At 44.9% G+C, this 13,792-nt stretch overlaps 1 long non-coding RNA gene across 1 annotated transcript in view; it reads left to right on the forward strand.

The window, feature by feature from the left end:
- LOC125158546 (uncharacterized) overlaps positions 1–13,792 on the forward strand; it is a 40,772-nt gene that overhangs the window by 5,424 nt on the left and 21,556 nt on the right. The window lies entirely within an intron of this gene.

The following is a 13,792-nucleotide window of genomic DNA, read 5'->3' on the forward strand; positions in this document are numbered from 1 at the left end:
TGACCTGAGCTGAAGTCCGACGCTTAACTGACTGAGCCACCCAAGCACCCCTGATAAGGTCTATTTTTAATAATTGTTGCAGACCCAGTCAATATTACGTATCTGAATGATAAGACAGTGGGATTTGGCTAAGCAAACAAGATTAGTAGAAAGCACTATTTTGGTGAGCGATACCAACTTCCAAGGGATGAATTTTTAAGTTAAAAAATTTTTTTTAACTTTATTTATTTATTTTGAGAGAGAGAGAAAGAGAGGGAGAGAGAGGATCCCAAGCAGGCTCTTGCTCTCAGGGCAGAGTCTGACTCAGGGCTAGAACTCACAAACCATGAGATCATGACCTGAGCCAAAATCAAGAGTCAGACACACACTCAACCCATTGAGCCACCCAGGCGCCCCCCCCAAGGAATGAATTTTTAAAATCTTATTGATGCATCTAGTCAATCTTAAATGGAAAACAGGAGCTCGGTTTGGAAAGTATGACTATGTCCATACACTGGTCCAAATTCAAGTGGTTTACAATGCAGAAACTGAACCTTGGCTTCTCAGAGACATTATTATTTTTTCTCTTGGTTCTGAAGATTACTGTAACTCTGCAGAGATATAAGAATAAAAAATCGCTCTTACCTGGGAGAGTGTCAAACAACCCTGGAAAGGGAATTCAGGAAAGTAAGAAAAGTATATTTAGCGATAGTGCATATGAAAGTTGACATCATGGTATTAATATTTACTTGTATGATAACGAGTTCTGTTATCACTGCGGTGTTTTGTGTGTGTTTTCTCTGCTTTCATGATGTCCAGAGCATTGTAGAGGTGACAGGGAACTGGAGTCATGGGGGCCGAGGCAATGGGATAATAGCTGGTCGAGCCACCACGAGGTCTGTGACCACCGACTAAAAGCACATATCTTACGTTGAAAGCCCGTGGGGTTGAAGTAAGATTCAGTTCCCACTATCTCTCTTATCCTAGAACCTTGGAGGGTCAGTCTCTATCTTTCAAAACAGAACCAAGACTTAGTCACGTCTTCCTAGAATCAGTGGCTGAGAGAGTTTATTCCCTGCCTACGGGAGTCAACTTCTGGGAAGAGGCCAGTGTTTCTATTCTGCATAAGTCTGCCTTGTCCTTTGGGTTTTCAACCTCTTTCTAATTTTGCGTTGGGAGTGCCTAAGAATCTTTTTATTGAGTCATTTGTGGAACACTAAGCTACTTGCATCTATAATTTGTTAGCTGGTTTTCCAACTCTTCAGCAAATAGCTGTATATTGTTCAATGTTATTCAGCAAAGCCTTACTGAGGTCTCCTTCTGCCTTAGACCCTGAGGTCACGCACAGTGGTGATCAAAGCAGGTGCGGAGCTGCCTTCGTGGGGCTTAGAGTCTAGTGGGGAAGACAGACATGGCTCAGATAATCACTAACTGACACTTGCTGGAGAGCAAGGTGAAGGGGGAGCTGTCATTGGACCCAGCAAGGACTCTCGATCTGGGCCGGGGGTGGGCGGGCAAGGAGGCTTCCTCAAGAAAGTGATATGGAGTGCCGAGGGATCTACCAAGTGACGTGGGGAGAGAGTTCTGAGAAGAGGTCTGAGCACAAGTCCAGAGGAGGCCAAGGTGGCACATGGAGAAGCTAGGCTGTCGTACAAGGAGCCAGGTGAGGTGGCAGATCAAGCCGGCTCATGGAGGTCATACAAAGATTTTTGTTATTTATTTATTTTTTTTGTTAGAGCTTTATCGAGATATAATTCACATGCCATAAAATTCATCCATTAAATTTTTTTAATGTTTGTTTATTTTTTGAGAGAGAGACAGACAGACAACACGTGAGTGGGGCAGGGGCAGAGAGTGAGGGAGACACAGAATCCAAAGCAGGGCCCAGGCTCCGAGCTGTCAGCACAGAGCCCAACGTGGGGCTAGAACTCACGAACCGTGAGATCATGAACTGAGTCGAAGCTGGATGTTTAACTGACAGAGCCACCCAGGTGCCCCAAAATTCATCCATTTAAAGTATACTATTTGGGAGTGCCTGGGTGGCTCAGTCAGTTGGGCATCTGACTTCAGCTCAGGTCCTGATCTCAAGGTTTGTGAGTTCGATCCCCGCATTGGGTTCTGCACTGACAGCATGGGGCCTGCTTGGGATTCTCTCTCTCCCACTCTCTCTGCCGCTCCCCAGCGCACAGTCTCTCTCTGTCTCTCTCAAAATAAATAAATAAAAACTTATATTAAAAAATGTGTACTATTTGGGAGTGCCTGGGTGGCTCAGTCGGTTAAGCATCTGACTCTTGATTTTGGCTCAGGTTAGGATCTCAGGGTTTGTGAGTTTGAGCCCGACGTCAGGCTCTGTGCCGACCGGAGCCTGCTTGTGGGATTCTCTCTCTCCCTCCCTCTCTGCTCCTCCCCTGCTCTCACTCTCTCTCACAAGATAAATAAACATTACAAAAATAAATAAAGGGTACTATTCATTGATTTTTTAGTATATCCACAGAGTTGAATAATCACTATGATCAATTTTAGAACATTTTTATCACGCCCCCTCATAGAATTCGCACACCCTTTAGTAGTTGTCCCTACTCCTCGCTATTTGGGTTGTGGACACAGTTCCAGTGTGTGGAGAGAGGGTCCACACATCCTACAAGCAATCCCCTAACAGGCTGGGTGTCCTACAACTCAATTCAATTCTGACACTGTCTACCTGGAGGTGGTGTCGGAGCCCACAGAGTGAGGGTTCAGTCATACAAGACCCACCCCCACCTCATCCCTTCAGATGCCATTTGCAAGCCCAGGTTGTCACCTGTGTTCCTTTCTTTCTTTCTCTCTTTCTTTTTCAACGTTTATTTATTTATTTATTTATTTATTTTTGGGACAGAGAGAGACAGAGCATGAACGGGGGAGGGGCAGAGAGAGAGGGAGACACAGAATCGGAAACAGGCTCCAGGCTCTGAGCCATCAGCCCAGAGCCCGACGCGAGGCTCGAACTCCCAGACTGCGAGATCGTGACCTGGCTGAAGTCGGACGCTCAACCAACTGCGCCACCCAGGTGCCCCTCTTTCTTTTTTTTCTTTTTTAATTTTTAGAGGGAGAGAGAGAGTGTGAGAAAGAGAGTGCAAGCAGGGGGCAGAGGGAGAAAGAGAGAATCCCAAGCAGGCTCTGTGATGGAGTTCATCCCACGGCCCTGGGATCACCGCCTGAGCCAAAATGGAGAGCTGGACGCTCAGCCGACTGAGCCACCCACGTGTCCTTGTCACTTGCGCTTCTGAGAGACTGGCTATGGTTCTATAGGTCAGAGGTTCCAACGACTCCCTCCTTGGGTTGGACTAATCTGCTAGAGCGGCTCACAGAGCTCAGAGAAATATGTCACTTACTAAATTACTGGTTGATTATAAAAAAGATATAATTCAGGAGCAGCCGGATGGAAGAGACACAGGGGGCATGGTATGGGGGAAGGGTGGGGAGCTTCCTGCCTCCTCTGGGTGCCACTCTCCCCACATCTCCACGGGTTCACCAGCCCAGAAGCTCCCAAACCCCGTCCTTTTGAGGTTTTATGGAGAATTCATGACGCGGGCACGATTTATTAAATCATTGGCCACTGGCAGGTGATTCAACCTCTAGTTCCTCTTCCCTTCCCGGAGGTCACAGGGGTAGAGGCAGGTTCCAACCCACTGATCACGTGGTTCGTTCCCCGGGCAACCTATCCTTAGGTGCTTTCCAAAAGTCACCTCATTAACCGGAACTCAGGTGTGGTTCAAAGGGATTTGGCTCTGGAAAACAGTGGAGATTGGTCTGGGTCGGGGATATTAGTTTGGCAGTGACTAGGGGTTAGGCAGAGGCCCCTGCAGGAAACAGAGGCCATCCTCTAACTGGATACTTTGAGGAGAGTGTAAGAAGGGTGTTGTTAATAAAAGTGTGGGTAAGGGGGAAGGAGATCGATTAAAATGGGTGCAGCATCCTGGGGCCAGCAGACAGGGTGGGGGGCATTCCCACTACTCCCCAGGCCTGAGGTTTTACTGGAAACCAGAATGAGAGCTACATGGTGCCCTGACAGTAGCTGTGGACTTCCATAAGGGACGCCGTCATAGCTCAGTGACCCCTCAGGAATCAACACTCTGGCCTCACTCTCCATCTCATCCCTTGTTTGTATCTCTCATACGAAACCCAAATGGAAGCCTAGGGAAGGGGAGCCTGATGCAGTCCATCCAGGGCTGCCTTCAGAGCCCAGAGCAGGAGGCAAAAGGGCAAACAGAAATACACAGAGCAGACAGTAGTTTAAACCTTGGATAGGACGTCAGGGAAAAGAGACTTGACACAGAGCCTGAGTCCTTGAGACGTTGTTGAAAGCCAAGGTGAAGGAGGATGAACAAGCCGGCAAAGGAGACGGGAGGAGTGGCTAGAAGGAGTAGAAACACCAAGAATATCCTGGAAGCCGAGTTAAATGAGGCCAAGGCTCCATTGTCAGTTTTTGTGGAAATAACTACCCACACAGAGGCATACTTTCCTTGCTGTTCTCTATTTTGACTGCTCGAGACCAGAAGCAGGGAAAATGGAACTGCCTTTTGGGTTTCTCCCTCGACCACAACCAATCCCATCTAAGGCATCCCTGCTATCTTACAAGTGCCGGTGTTCTTGCTGACCCCACAAATGAGCCTCCCCTAAGACGCCCCCAGCAGTATTACCTGGTGCCTGTGAGCATGGGTTCTGGACAGAGGCAGATTGCTTGGGTCGGAATTCTGGCTAGCTGCGCAACCTTGGGCAACTTCTCAGTTTGCCCATCTGGAAAATGGGAATGGAGTTAGTGGTGAGGATTAACTCAGGTATCCAGGTGAAGTCCTTGGGACATATTAATTGCTCCAAAGTGCTAGCTACTTTAATTCCATCAATGCCTAGGATATAGTAGATCCTCAATAAGTACTAGTTAAATGAATACATTATTTTAGTTGAGAAATTATTAAATTGAAAGAGGGACGCTCCTTACCTAAGTGGTAATTATAAGAGATTTTATTTAAAAAAATAATTAAAAACCTTTAGGGTTCTAAAATTTCCATTACAGTGGGGCGTCTGAGTGGCTCGGTCAGTTGAACACCTGGCTCTTGATTTTGGCTCAGGTCATGATCTTATGGTCATGGGATGCGCTCTGTGTCGGGCTCTGTGCGGACAGAAGAGAGACTGCTTGGGACTTTCTCTCTCCCTCTGTCCCTCATCATCTCAAAATAAACCTAAAAAAATTTCCATTATAGTAATAAATGTATTAACTTGAAACTAGTCTAAGTGTTGTGATAAATAAACAACTTGTTGGCTTTCAGAGAAGGAAGGAAGTACATACATTGATAGTAAGACACTCATAACAGTGACAGGAAACTGAGGCTCAACAATGTCAAGGAGTCAAGAGTGTTCTGGAAAGTTTCCTAGCAGAGATTGGGTATAGCTGGGCATGTGGACAAGGATTAGACAGGGCAAGGGAGCTTCAGTGAGCAAGTAAAGGCCATTTAATCTGCAGTGCATGGTAATGAAACAGAAAATATTTAGTTTGCCTTAATTTACTGTTAATTATTTGTTTTTCTTAAACTGAGGGTTTTTTTGGATTAAAAAAACAACACGTGTTCTGTTATGTAAGAGAAGGGTCTTGTTCTTGGGATATACATGAAGCAGTAAAGGAGTCACAATGTTTGCAAATTATCTTTAAATGACTTATCAAAAAATAAGAATATGTACATATATGCAGTGAGAGAGAGTGATAAGGCAAATATGGCAAAATGTGAATAGTTGATGATTCAGATGAAGTATATAGAGGTTCATTGCACTTCATTTTGATTTGGATTTTTAAAATAAATACAGAATAAGAAAAAAGATACCACATGCTTATTATAGAAGAATTAAGAAAAAATAGAAATGTGGAAAGAAGAAAAAAATACCCAGGATTCCACCACCTAAAGATAGTCACTGTAGACATTTTGGTACATTTCCATTCAGTCTTTCTTAGGCATTTAAAAATCATATTTGATCATTATAGACACATAGAGTTTAAATTGAAAGAAGACATGTTTGAATTGTTTCAATTTAGATGAGTAGACAGGAAGCAGAAATAATTTTAAATGTTCAGAAGTGTTTTTTAATTATTACTTTATTTTTTTAAAGCAGACTTTAAGCCCAACATGGGGCTTGAACTCACAACCCTGAAATTAAGAGTCACATGTTCTACTGACTGAGCTAGCCAGGTGCCCCTACATATTCAGAGGTTTTTAAAAGAACATAAAATTGAATATCCTAGTTCATCATTAAATTAAAAAAATTTTTTTTATTAATGTTTTCTTATTTTTGAGAGAGAGAGACAGTGTGAGCTGGGGAGGGGTTGAGAGAGAGAGAGAAAGAGAGAGAGAGAGAGGGAGACACAGAATCTGGAGCAGGCTCCAGGTTCTGAGCTCTCAGCACGGGGCCTGACAAGAGGCTCGAACCCATGAACCGAGAGATCATGACCTGAGCCAAAGTCGGATGCTTAACCGACTGAGCCACTCAGGCTCCCCTAAAAATTTTTTTAAGTTTATTTATTTATTTATTTTGAAGGGGAGGGAGAGAGAGAGAATCCCAAGCAGACGCTGCACCGCCAGCATGAGCCTGATGCGGGGCTCGAACTCACAAACCTGCCAGATCATGACCTGAGCCGAAACCTAGAGTTGGATGCCCAACTGACTGAGCCACCCAGGCGCCCCTCCTAGTGCATCATTTAATCATCTCTGAGCCATCTTTCTATTGCCACACCGGAGGCAGTGCGGTGCAGTGGTCAGAGCACAAGGTACGGTGGTCAATTGTCAGGGTTTGAGTCTGGCTCAGACATTCACTAGCTCTGTGACTTCGGGGAAGTTTCTTAGCTTTCTGATTCCGTTTTCTCATCTGTAAAGTGGGAATAGTAGTGGCAGTTGGGGGGATGAAATGGGTGATATATGCAAAGCCTTTAGAAAAGTGATAGGCGCGTAGTAAGTACTTGGTGCATGGTCACCATCATTATCGGCACTATTATTAGCTCAAGGAACCAGATGGCAAGAATGACTCAGTGGGTTATTTTTTGTTTGTTTGGTTTTGATTCTAAAACGGAGGCTACCACGGTCCCGAAGCATCACAATTCTTAGAAGTCACTTTCAGTGGGTAAATAATCTGAGTTTCCAAGTCTCAGAACCAGCTTATTTCTCTCAGTGCTGGTGCCATCACCACAAAGGCAACGGTGACAGGAGAGCACGTCCCTTCTTTTTATTTTCTACCTCTCTCCCCACCCTCCTCACCAAATCTTCTTCATCACCTGTCCCATGCCGGCTTTAAATTCTCCAGAAAACTACTCAGTTTCAGATAGGAGCTGACGGGACTTCACAGAAGAACCTGGGGCTCCTTTTCTATTCTGCCTGGAATACAGATATGTCGCCCAGCCCTCGTGGCGTGCGTTTGACCAAGGTAGCCTAAAAGAGCTCATCTCTGGCTACAGAAAGAGTGCTGCTGTCTTGGCTGTTTAGTTTTGGAATTTAGAACTCCCTCCTTCACTGAAGATTATGAGAAGTTCAATGCGAGTTACTCTTATCGTATATCGTGGGAAACCCGGTGAAACAGTTGAAGTGCTCCAATATACCACAATCTGCCTAGAGAATATTCTGGCAGTGGGTAACAAGAGCTACGAAACTTTTCAAACCTTTGACCCAGTAATACCAGTTTTGGGAATATACCCCAAGGAAATAACCCAAAAGGGAAAAAATGTAATTTGTGCAAAGATGTTCCTGTGCTGCTATTTATAATCCAAATAACCCAAATGCCAAATAAGGAAATGGCTGAGCAAAGTATGGTATAGGGACATAAGGGGACGCCAGTGAATGATTTTAAATGACAGGAATGCGGTCTCTGCTGGCTCTAGGGAATGTGTAGACTTAATTATTTTCAGTGACAAAGAACACCAAATGGAAAGTTTATAACTATGCAAAATGAGTGTTGTGCCAAAAAATCCGGACGTGAGTTTTGAGGAAGGAAGAATGTAGTTTAGAGGTGAGTTGGATACCTCTTCTGTAAAGTTGCGTGTGAATCGCAATATCTGTTGCGGGACATGCTGGGGGCTGACCGTTTTGAGCCTTCAACAGTTATGTGAGCATGTAGAGTAGACGGTTATAATCTAAATCAGGCAATAGGTTTTGTCTGGTAGCAAAAAGCCTGCATCGTTATGTGCAGAGGCATGCCACGCTCTGGCATCACGGCTCTTTACAATCTAGAGACACCTAAGAAGGACTGGAGAGCTGGGCGTATGAAAAAGACATGCTGGGTATAAAATCCTGTTTGGAATCTGTCCACTGTCCCCTGGTAGATCAGTCCTCAGATCATGCCGAGGGCTCACCAGTAAGCAGCCAGTGGCAAGGACCGATTTTTTCGTGGGGAGAGAGGAAGAAATTCGATTTCAGAAGCCAGAATAAATCAGAGAGGCCAAAGGAACATTTACAAAAAAATAACACCGATTCTTTAGTTCCTATTACAGTGTCAGGTCTACAGCAGACTAGCACTTTTTTTTTTTTTTTAATGTTTATTCATTTTGAGAGAGAGAGTGTGAGGGGGAGGGGAGGAGAGAGAGGGAGGCAGAGGATCTGAAGCAGGCTGTGCACACGCAGCAGAGAGCCCACACGGGGGTTCAAACTCGCGAACAGTGAGGTCATGTGACCTGAGCTGAAGTCAGACGCTTAACCGACTGAGCCACCTGGTGTCTCTGACATTTCTTTTTAAAAAAACCTGGGAATGCAGAGAATTCAGAGTAGGAAACTGGACAATCACATCAAGAAGCTAAGAGGACATGAAATCAAGGATCTGTACAAAACAGGAAGGAGATGAATAAGTATTTGTGGCAGGTTCAGTGTGTTTTTTTTTTCAAATAATTTATCTTGAATATGAGTTAATATTTAACCGCTAGAAAGCAAGGAAGCATATTCACTGGAATGGACTATTCTTAAAGTTTACATATCATTTAAAATCAGTTTTTCTAGTGGATTCTTAACATCATCCTCAGAAGGCTATTTGGCCTGGGATTGAATTTTTTCCTTTCTCAATCTGCATTTGTACAGCGAGACACAATCCAATTAGGATTGTTTTCATCAGCAATTAACAAAATTTAAGGGGCGCCTGGGTGAAGCATCTGACTTCGGCTCAGGTCATGATCTCACAGCTTGTGAGTTCGAGTTCCGCGTCAGGCTCTGTGCTGACAGCTCGGAGCCTGGAGCCTGCTTCGGATTCTGCGTCTCCCTCTCTCTCTGCCCCTCCGCTGCTCGCGCTCTGTCTCTCTCTCTCTCTCTCTCAAAACTAAATAAACATTAAACAACTTTTTTAAATTAAAAAAAAAAAACATAACAGGAGGTTGTAGCAATAGTAACGGACACTGAGTTTTGTAGCAATGAGACATCAAAGAAGCATCTCTTCTGCCTTCTTTAAATAAATCAAGCCCGAACTCTGAGGAATTAAGCACCAGAGTTATGCAGTTTGTCTTAACTACGTTCTTTGTTTGCCCATCTAAGAATGTGTTTTGTTTTACTGATTCCTCTCCCTGGTGATTTGACAACAATGTTAAATACATCCAGAGCCTTTTCGGGTGAGTGCGGTTTGTCTACTAAAGTCTTATATTAGGTGGCTCCCTGTCAGACCTCACTCATCTCATCCTCTTTGGCTAAAACTCCCAATCCATCTATACCTTTATCCTGTATTTAATGATGGCCACGTTTGTGGATACGTAGAACACGTTCAGCTTCAGGGTCTCTGCAAAAAGCCTGGAGTCAAGAACGGTTTTACTTCCAGGCACCCAGATACAACGACTCTAGTTACTTTAACCAGTTGACCTTGTCGGAGGGAAAGATGTTAGAATTGAGTACGATAGGGGCGCCTGGGTGGCTCACTGGGTTAAGCGTCCGACTTCAGCTCAGGTCACGGTCTCATGTCATGTGAGTTTGAGCCCCACGTCGGTCCCCACATCGGGCTCTGGGCTGACAGCTCCGAGCCTGGAGCCTGCTTCGGATTCTGTCTCTCCCTCTCTCTCTGACCCTCCCCTGCTTGTACTCTGTCTTCTCTCTCTCCCTCTTTCAAAAATAAATAAATGTTAAAAAAAAAAAAAAAGAATTGAGCACGAGAAATCTCCCACTTGAGACAGGACTGGAGGAGGGGCTGCTTGGCACAACAGCCCCTTCGCAAAGCAGTACTCCGGTGCTGAGTTGAAAACCATTTGCTGGAGAAAATTCTTTCAAGTAAACCGTGATTGATTCTCCTCCTCTCTTTGGTCTGTTATAGGGATTCTCAGTGCTGGCACTGTGAACGTTTGGGGGAGAATAATTCTTTGTTGTGGGGGGCTGTGTCTTGTAGGATGATTAGCATCCTGCCTGGGCTCTGCCTGCTAGATATCACTAGCAATTCTTCCAATTATGACGACCAAAAAATGTCTCCAGATATGGCAAATATCATCTGGGAGGCAAAATCACTCCTCGTTGAGAACCATCGGTTTTGGTTGATGAGATATTTTGTGTGGAAATAATGGTATTGGGGCAATAGCACAGGATTATCAACTATTTGTGAAGCAATGGAATATTCCAGCTTCATGTTCTCTGCCCGTCATTTCCCAGGAGGCTTAGCCCCAAGTAAAATTTGAGGGAGGCTCTTCCCCTCGTTGAACTCTTCTCCAGCACCTTCTTTCTTTTTTTAAAAAAATTTTTAAATGTTTTATTTATTTCTAAGACAGAGAGAGACAGAGCATGAGGGGGGATGGGGCAGAGAGAGAGGAGACACAGAATCCGAAGCAGGCTCCAGGCTCCGAGCTGTCAGCACAGAGCCCACGCGGGGCTCGAACCCACAAACTGTGAGATCATGCCCTGAGCTGAAGTTGGATGCTCAACCAACTGAGCCACCCAGGTGCCCCAAGGTCTTTCATTTTTCTTAAAATGGGTTAAGTTCAGCCATCCCCCACCTTGAGGAATTAACTCACCAGTCTGACAATCATAATGTTTGGGGTCATTTACCCTTTGGAAGTTCTTGGAAGCATATTTTGTGCCTGTGCAGGACACTGTAGGTAGAAAAGGAGAGAGAGCATAGTTCTGGAGATAATAGTTTGGCGGCCACTGTACAGAGTGGGTCCGTTGGCAAAGCTTGGAGACCGAGATCAAAGATGGGCCGCTCGCGTCAGCTTTTTCTGAATCAACGCTGATACCTGTCAGGAGAGAGGGAGCCTCACTCAAAGCTCCCAAGACAAGGAAACCCTTTGGAGGTTTGGTGTCCATGGTGGTTTCGGTGCAGTTTTTAGGGAGTGATGATGCCATTGTCGTTCCCTTGCTGTCATTGTATTGGGGGGGAGGGGGATGTGGATGGGTAAGGGGAGCCCTGGCAGTCTAAAGACATAACCAAAATAAAAAAAATTGATTTATGCTACTTGGGCTATTAAATCAATTAGGCCAAATTACCTCTCTCAAAAGGCTCATTTGCGTTTGTCACAAGAGTGATCAGGCAGGGGTCAGTGACAGCATTGCCAATAGGCTGAAGTTAAGGAGGAGGTTAGTGGGGAAGATGGAATTCTGACAGCATGCCCCAGTCAAGGAGTCCAAGCAGTGCAGCATGGAGGGGAAGGAGTTAGATTTTCTTCTTTTTGCTTCTGGGTAGAAAGTAACGCAGCTAACAAAGGATTTGAATTCCCAGTCCTGTGTTGGAGCCGAAACCAGAGGAGTGCTACCAGCTGGTCTGAAGGCAATGACCGTGCGATGCGGAAAGCAAAAGATGGAGGCGAGAAGAAAGAAAAATATCAAAAATGTGCTGGCTGGAAAACCACCCTCCTGCTACAAAAAAAAAACAAAAAAAAAAAACCACAAAACAAGACGAGACAAAACAAAACAAAAACCTAAATCTTCATAGTTCTTGCCATAGTTACACTTCTGCCCTGGAAAGATGTTTGAGAGCAAAGGCAGAGAGGCGTGCATAACATAATTAAGAACAGGCCACGTTGAGCACAGTTATTGTAGCTGTGGCTTTCATTTGCTTGACAACCCTGGTTCAGGTTCCAGTGAGCTGGCTCTGCTGTTTATTTATGCTGTTCACTTCTGTTTCAACAGCTGCATTTGACACAGCAGCCCAAGGAAAGGCAGGAGGCAGGCGAAGGGGAGACTGCTGTCTGCTAAGAATCAGGAGACCTGAGGACAGGTTGCTTATATAACTTAGAGGAGCTATTTTACCTCTCTAGGCCTTCATTTCTGGATCTAGGAAATGAAAAAAATTTTTGAAAAGGATTAATAGTGAGCAATTTAAAAAAAAGGCCCCATTCAGGAAAAATAAAAATATTTATAGACTATTTTTTTTTTGTTTTTAATTTTTAATGTTTATTTTTGAGAGAGAGAGAGAGAGAGAGAGAGAGAGAGAGGTAAAAAGAAAGAATGGGGATGGGGCAGAGAGAGGGGATAGAGGATCCAGAGCAGGTTCTGGGCTGACAGTAGGGCAGCCAGATGTGGGACTTGAACTCATGAACAGTGAGATCATGACCTGAACTGAAGTCGGACACTTAACTGACTGAGCCACCCAGGTGCCCTTAGACATTTTTCTTTTTTATGAAGAAGCAGCAGCCCAGAGGCAGCTTTTTCTTTTCTTTTTCTTTCTTTCTTTTATTTTTTAAATCTATATTATTATTATTTTAATATTTATGTTTTTTAGAGAGAGAGAGAGAGACAGTTTGGGGGAGGGGCAGAGAGAGAGAGAGAGAGCGAGAGAGCGAGAGGGAGACAGAATCTGAGGCAGGCTCCAGGCTCTGAGCTGTCAGCACAGAGCCCGACACGGGGCTCGAACTCACCAACCACGAGATCATGACCTGAACGGAAGTTGGATGTTTAACCCACTGAGCCACCCAGGCACCTCAATTTTTTATTGAGGTATAGTTGACACAGCAGAGTGAGTCCACAAGTCTCTATGTTATGCTATGCTCACCACAAGTGTAGCTGCCATCTGTCAACATATAACACTATTTTTTTTTAAGTTTATTTATTTATTTTGAGGGGGCGGAAGGGCAGAGGGAGAGGGAGAATCTCAAACAGGCTCTGCACTGTCAGCACAGAGCCCAGCCCCACCCTGGGCTCGATCCCATGACTGTGAGGTCATGACCTGAGCTGAAATCAACAGTTGGCTGCTTAACTGAGCCACCCAGGCGCCCCACCATAGAACACTATTATAATAACACTGACGATATTTCTTATGCTATACCTTTCATCCCCTGACTTATTCGGTCTGTAACTGGAAGAGTGTACCTCCCACCTCCCCTTCACCCATTTTACCCACCCCTCCACGGCCTCCCCTCTGCCAACCACCAGCTTGTTCTCTGTATTTATGGGTTTCTGCTTTTTCTCTTTGCTCCAGAGGCAGCTTTTTAATCTTTCACTCTGAAGTTAGATTTTGGGTTTTGGGCTGCCCATCACCGGACTAGGCAATTGCTAGTTTCTCTTCCAGATTAATTAGGTTCTTGGTTCGCTAATGGAAGTGACTTCTGTCGGCTGCTCCCTCTTACCATTTCTAGTCAATTCTTTTCTGTTTTTTCAACTTTTTTTTTTTTTTTTTTTTTGGGGGGACAGAGAGAGACAGAGCATGAACGGGGGAGGGGCAGAGAGAGAGGGAGACACAGAATCGGAAGCAGGCTCCAGGCTCCGAGCCATCAGCCCAGAGCCCCACGCGGGGCTCGAACTCACGGACCGCGAGATCGTGACCTGGCTGAAGTCGGACGCTTAACCGACTGCGCCACCCAGGCGCCCCAAGTCAATTCTTTTCTTAACAACATTATCTGAAGGCTATTTGG

The sequence above is a fragment of the Prionailurus viverrinus genome, unplaced genomic scaffold (genome assembly GCF_022837055.1).
Source record: "Prionailurus viverrinus isolate Anna unplaced genomic scaffold, UM_Priviv_1.0 scaffold_35, whole genome shotgun sequence".
Lineage (NCBI taxonomy): Eukaryota > Metazoa > Chordata > Mammalia > Carnivora > Felidae > Prionailurus > Prionailurus viverrinus.